The 5,649-nt window shown below is 40.3% G+C and overlaps 1 protein-coding gene across 7 annotated transcripts in view; it reads right to left on the bottom strand.

Moving 5' to 3' along the window:
• LOC106463828 (pleckstrin homology domain-containing family H member 1-like) overlaps positions 1-5,649 on the bottom strand; it is a 151,051-nt gene that overhangs the window by 101,533 nt on the left and 43,869 nt on the right. The gene's annotated exons all lie outside the window — the stretch shown is intronic.

Genomic DNA, 5,649 nt, shown 5'->3' with positions numbered 1-5,649 from the left:
TGAGCAAAGGGTAAGCATATTTGTGAAGATTCCTTCAATCTGGACTGAAAGCATCCACCCCAGAGTTGAGGGGTGAGGAACTGGATACCAAAAAGGAAGGAAGCGTGGCACTCCAGTGAGTGGGAAATGTATATATATATATATATATATATGTGGAGTTCCTAGTCGATAACACACCCACAGAAAAACCTGAGGATGAAGGGACCACTTTGTGGGTAGAATCTGGTTTGGGCATGATAAGCAATCAGCCACAAGATTCATAACACTGGGAACATCACACACCAGAACAGTCATGTTGTAGTCATCAGCCTAGTGCAGGAGATCCAGAGTCTGAAAACACAGAGAGCTGGACTTGGTACCCCTTGCTTGATAATATAGCTGATGGCAGTGGAATTGCCAAAATGAACTATAACCACCCACCCCCACAAGGATGGGAGGAAATGATAAAGAGCCTAGTAAACTGCTAAAGGCTCCAATGATGTGGAAATGGAAAGTAGCCACCTTGACTGACCAACCCAAAATCGCTGGGAAATCGAGGAAAGCCCCCAAACCCACCAAGGAATCATCTGTAAACAGATTAGACTCAGGACAAGGTAGAGGAATGAGAACCCCCACCGGGGTCAAGTCTCTGTTGAGCCACCAAGCTAGGTCAGCCCTGATCCCAGGTGAAAAGGAAATGGGATGGTCAAAGGGATCTTGGGGGAAGTTCCACTAGTCGAGAATCATCCAATGAAGGAAATGCATGGGATATCCATGGGAATGAGAGCTTCCAAGGAAGCCCACAACTCCAAAAGAGATAGAATCTCTCATTCAGAGAGAAAAAGAGAAGGTATGGTCTTCATGACCTCCTGCTCCATATCCCAGGAAACAAAGTGGAGAAGGCTGGCCCCAAATGAAATGGTAAGTGAATAGAACCCCCAAATGAATAAGATACTGTGAGGGGGTAGTAAAGAACCTCTCCAACTTCACGAGAAACACCACTTAAGCATCTTCTCGATGAAGTAAGCGAGTGTGAGTGACTGACCTGGCACAAGAAGAGGCAAGCAGAAGCCATCCAGAAGTCCCAGCAAATAAGAATGAGATGCAAAAGAGCATACCACTCGACAAAACACATATGCAGCTGAAGAAAGACCGAACAGCTGCGCCCAGAACTGGAAGACGGATCCCTTGTGGATGAACTGGGGAAAAATGACGTGACATTGGGGCAAAAAACCTACTGAAGTGAGAGGTAGAATTCCATAGTGAAGCAAAGCAAGGTGTCTCTAGATAAGAATACAATCGGGAAAGATCTATGATGGGACTCCAATCTTCTGTGTTTTTGTAGACAACAAATAGACAGGAGTAAAATCACGACTGAGTGGGCACCACATTTGATAGCTCCTCTGTGTAGTAGGTCTCACACAGATTCGGCAAGATGACTGGACAAGGTACAATCCTGAGGAAGAGGAAAGGAGATCTGGAAAATGGATAGAGAGGAAGCAAAATGGAAGGTATAAATCCACAGACACAACCAGTAGAAACCACAGAACTATCGTGAAGTGTAGCTAAGAAAGACACATAAACTAAACATACTTAGAGAAAGTATTTATTACTTTCGAACTAACAAAACGTGGAAACATTTAAAGTCTACAAAGGACATAGAAATAAACCTGCAAAACCATGAAATTCGACCTAAAACAGAAAACAATAAGTAACACCTAAAGTACAAAACCGCAAAAAAAACATAGAAGATAAACGACCCTTAAACATCGAACATGTAAATCTACTCAAAGACAAAGAATGGGAAAATAAGCCCTACCCTAAAGAACTTGAGAAGAAAAAGGTACCCAGTTAACAATAACAAAGTTTAACTCAAATATAATCCTCAATTAGATGTGACTAGTAGGGAAAAAAAAGGAACTTACAAACAAAATAACATTAACAGTGAAAAGAAATAAAAGTGCAAACAAAACAAAGGAATAATCAAACTCCAAATGCAAGTTTAAATTAAATTAGCCTAGATGGTAAAAGAATTATAAAAATCTAACTCATCCAAACAGAGCAGAATTATCGAGTGCCGAAATTAGGTCCATCTACACAAGTTCACATAAAGTCACTGAACATGGGTATACCTATGGGGAGTGAGAAATACACACTGAAAAACTAACCACAGATCTCCTGGGGAAAGGAACAATACCTAACCCAGAAGATTGTGTGGAGGCGCAGTAACAGGTGGAAAGTGCCATAGAGAGACAATTTGCACACAATATTTATATATCCCTCTTCACAAAAATCGTAACGTGAAAGGAAAAAATCGTTAGCCGAATATAAGACATGAGCTCCCAGTGAACTACAGCCTCTGCTTCCCCAGCAGACATCATCGAACCTAAGACCTGAGGAGTAGTACTCTACTTATAGTGGGAAATTAATCATTTTTGAGGTCGGCGTGACGTCACAATCATGCGACTTTGTCTGGTAACATGATCGCCATCTTGTTAAAGGAGCAAACAATAGTGAAGTGAGTACAGCTGTATGTACGCAATTTATGTAGGTCTACAATATGTACTGCTGAAACTGGTGAGCATATTATTGTTTGATAGTCAAATTATCAATTGCAATGTCTTGTCAATACATGGAGAAGTTGTCAGCCGAGGCATTAGCAAGATATCAAGAAAAGTTACAATTAATTGGGCTTGATTCTTGTCCCTACAGCACCCTGCTGACTCGTGGATTAACAACCCAATAGAATGTCCCAGTGTGCAGTACCCAGATGTGTACAATTACTTTGTGTTTAAAAAATCGGAAAATAACATTTACATGGTATCAAATGACCTGAACACACATGGTTATAGTCAGACTTTGGCTCCCACAGCTTTCCTATTGCTTCATGTATTCCGCGATGTTTTCCACAACACTTTTCTCTCCTTTTCAGTAGCTTGTTCTTGTGGGAAAACATGCACTAAAAAGTAAATTACCAGGTCGAACTAGTTTTTAAAACAATTATCGACAAATTGTCTTAAGATTATTCTAGGCTAGGAATAGAATCCCACAAATGTTTGCTTTATGCTTACTATTAAGACGAGATGGAGGACTGGGTATCAAATAGAAGAAAAGTTCAGATATTGGTGCAATTGAATATGCAACAACTCTTCACCATACTTACAGGTTTGGAACAATAAAGGTTCATCACAAACACAAATAGTTGTTACAAATACGAGTCTAGACAGCGGGCGATAGTACAGAATGAACAAAATGTCCCCTATTTGTTTGCCCCTTCGTCTCAGTTGCTATGTAAACATTGCATTGTGGGAGGGTAAAGTTCCCTGATGTCTGACATCAAGAATCCGCCATATTAATCTCAAATTCATATGAACAAAGTAGAATTCTGAAACAAAAACATTTTTAAAACAAACGAGTAGAAATCAAATATAAAAAGTCGAAAGTTAACATTTTCCTAAATTGAAATGTATTTCCAATAATACTTACCTCCTTTCACACTTATAGCTATTACTCTACTGCCAGGGTTTCTTCTTTTGCCCATCTAAGTATTGGTGTGATTTTTTTCGCTTCGTCCAGTCTTTTATACCCCACTCAATTTCCCTTGGCAATATTTATCTCGTGATACTTTCCATCTACGTCAATGTGCTCTCTATCCTGGTACTATATATATAGTATTGTTACGTCTCCGTTGGCTAGTTAATTTTCCGTAAATTCGTTCAATGCAACTTTAGTGACACAAGTCCTTTCATAATAAAACTGGTTTATTTTTTCCGATACACTTAATTTCAACAGTCCCGCTATAACAAACGCTTCAACAATACTCTCTGACTGCAGTTCAATTACTCACTACCTACACATTGTCCCGTCATGTTGTGACCATCTTATATATACCAGGCTACCCCCAATCTAGTAAATGCTAGGGTATTCACGAAGGGACAGGATATTTCTAGAAAACATCGCGTGACTCTAGTCACGTGACCTCGCTGACGCAACAGTATTATCCTTCAGATAATGTTAACACTTTTTCGAAACTGACTTAATCCCAGTCTCTAACACTGGCTCTTAGTGAGGAGGAAGGGCAGGAGAGTGTGATATGAGGTAAGTATTATTGGAAATACATTTTCGATTCAGAAAAATGTTAACTTCCAAAACATACATACCTCTTCTCTCACTTATAGCTAGAATCTCACATTGATAAGGTGGAGGGGCTAGTGAGGGCATTATCCATACAGAAAGTGTCTGCATAGATCATGGGTGTGTCAGTAGAAGATTGTTACCCTCGTGGGGGAACTGCACTGCATCCAGAACAGGTATGCTCTTCACCCAGAACTGAATTATTGTATCGTGGGTGGAATTGTACATGAGTGATCATCATTATAGGCCAATACCAACCAGACAGCCGAGGTACCACTATTCATTGTTGGAATTAAGGGGTCTTGGTCCCTATATTTCACGTTGGTGGCTAGAGCAATTAGACCACAACATTAAAGATATATATACTTATGTGTGGATCCCAACGGCAGCCAAAGAGTGATGCATTCCAAGCCATCAGAATCACGACGAGAAAGTAAGCAACATTGAAGAGGACAAATCTTCTCCTCAACCTAAAGACGTCTGAAAGGCAGCACCCCAGGCTTGAAATGAAACAGAACTCATCCAGTTTGGAATTATGAACATTCATCCTCACTCCACAATTGTGTGGGCAAGCTACATTCCACTTGCCCCCAGAATTATGGGGAGGATGTGGAACAACTGAGCTCAACCCAGAACCCAGTAATTACGAGGAGATAGTAGACCTCCTTCCATAATAATCTGTAAATTCATACCATAAACTGGTTTGCCAATTGGAAGAAGATTTTTTTTTTAATTAGTATAATGATTGTTACGAAAATCAACTATATAACCCAATAACATTCAAAGTATCTTTGAACGATCATAATACTGGGAATCCATTAGTGATGCTTTATCAGGAAAAAGTGATAACATTATCTGAATGAGGTGCTTATATACAGTACCAGGATAGAGGCTACACTGACATGGGTGGAGAGTATCACGAGATAAATATCACCAACGGCAAATGATTGGGGTATAAAAGACTGGAGCAAGTGAGAATATATTAAACCAGACTGCCGAGCTACACACCTCAAGAATACCTACACAGCATTACCAAGTTACCAACAATCAAAGATCGCTTTACACAACTTGCCACGAAATTTTACAGAATAGCCAAAAATAGGAACACACAGACCAAACAGTTCAAACAATTAGCTCTAACACCAGAAACTTGGAACACATACACATCACCATTCAATTACATAAACAGCCTAGAAAACACATAAAACACTCACCAAGTAACTGAAAGAAATTTCTTTTTCAGCTTTGGGCACTGGTCAGGTAGATTATTTGGCGCCTGACCATTGAAAGTGGGTTTTCTCGTGGTACTCCCGTTTCCCCCACAGCAAAATTCTGAGAATTGGACCACGGTCCTACTCCCAGCCCTGAAAAGGACCGACAGATGGCCTCCTCCCCTACCCAAAATTTTTAGCCCTGGTGCTTTATCCCATCCGACGCATCCTCGAAGGCACTGCTGCCTGATTTTCTAAGCTTAACCCGGTCAAACCAAATCCAGGACAAACTATAATACTCACGAATATGTACATCCCTCACCAA

Source organism: Limulus polyphemus, unplaced genomic scaffold (genome assembly GCF_000517525.1).
Source record: "Limulus polyphemus unplaced genomic scaffold, Limulus_polyphemus-2.1.2 Scaffold1494, whole genome shotgun sequence".
In the NCBI taxonomy this organism is placed as follows: Eukaryota; Metazoa; Arthropoda; class Merostomata; order Xiphosura; family Limulidae; genus Limulus; species Limulus polyphemus.
Note: the sequence above shows the minus strand (reverse complement) of the source record. Positions and strands in the feature narration are given on the sequence as shown.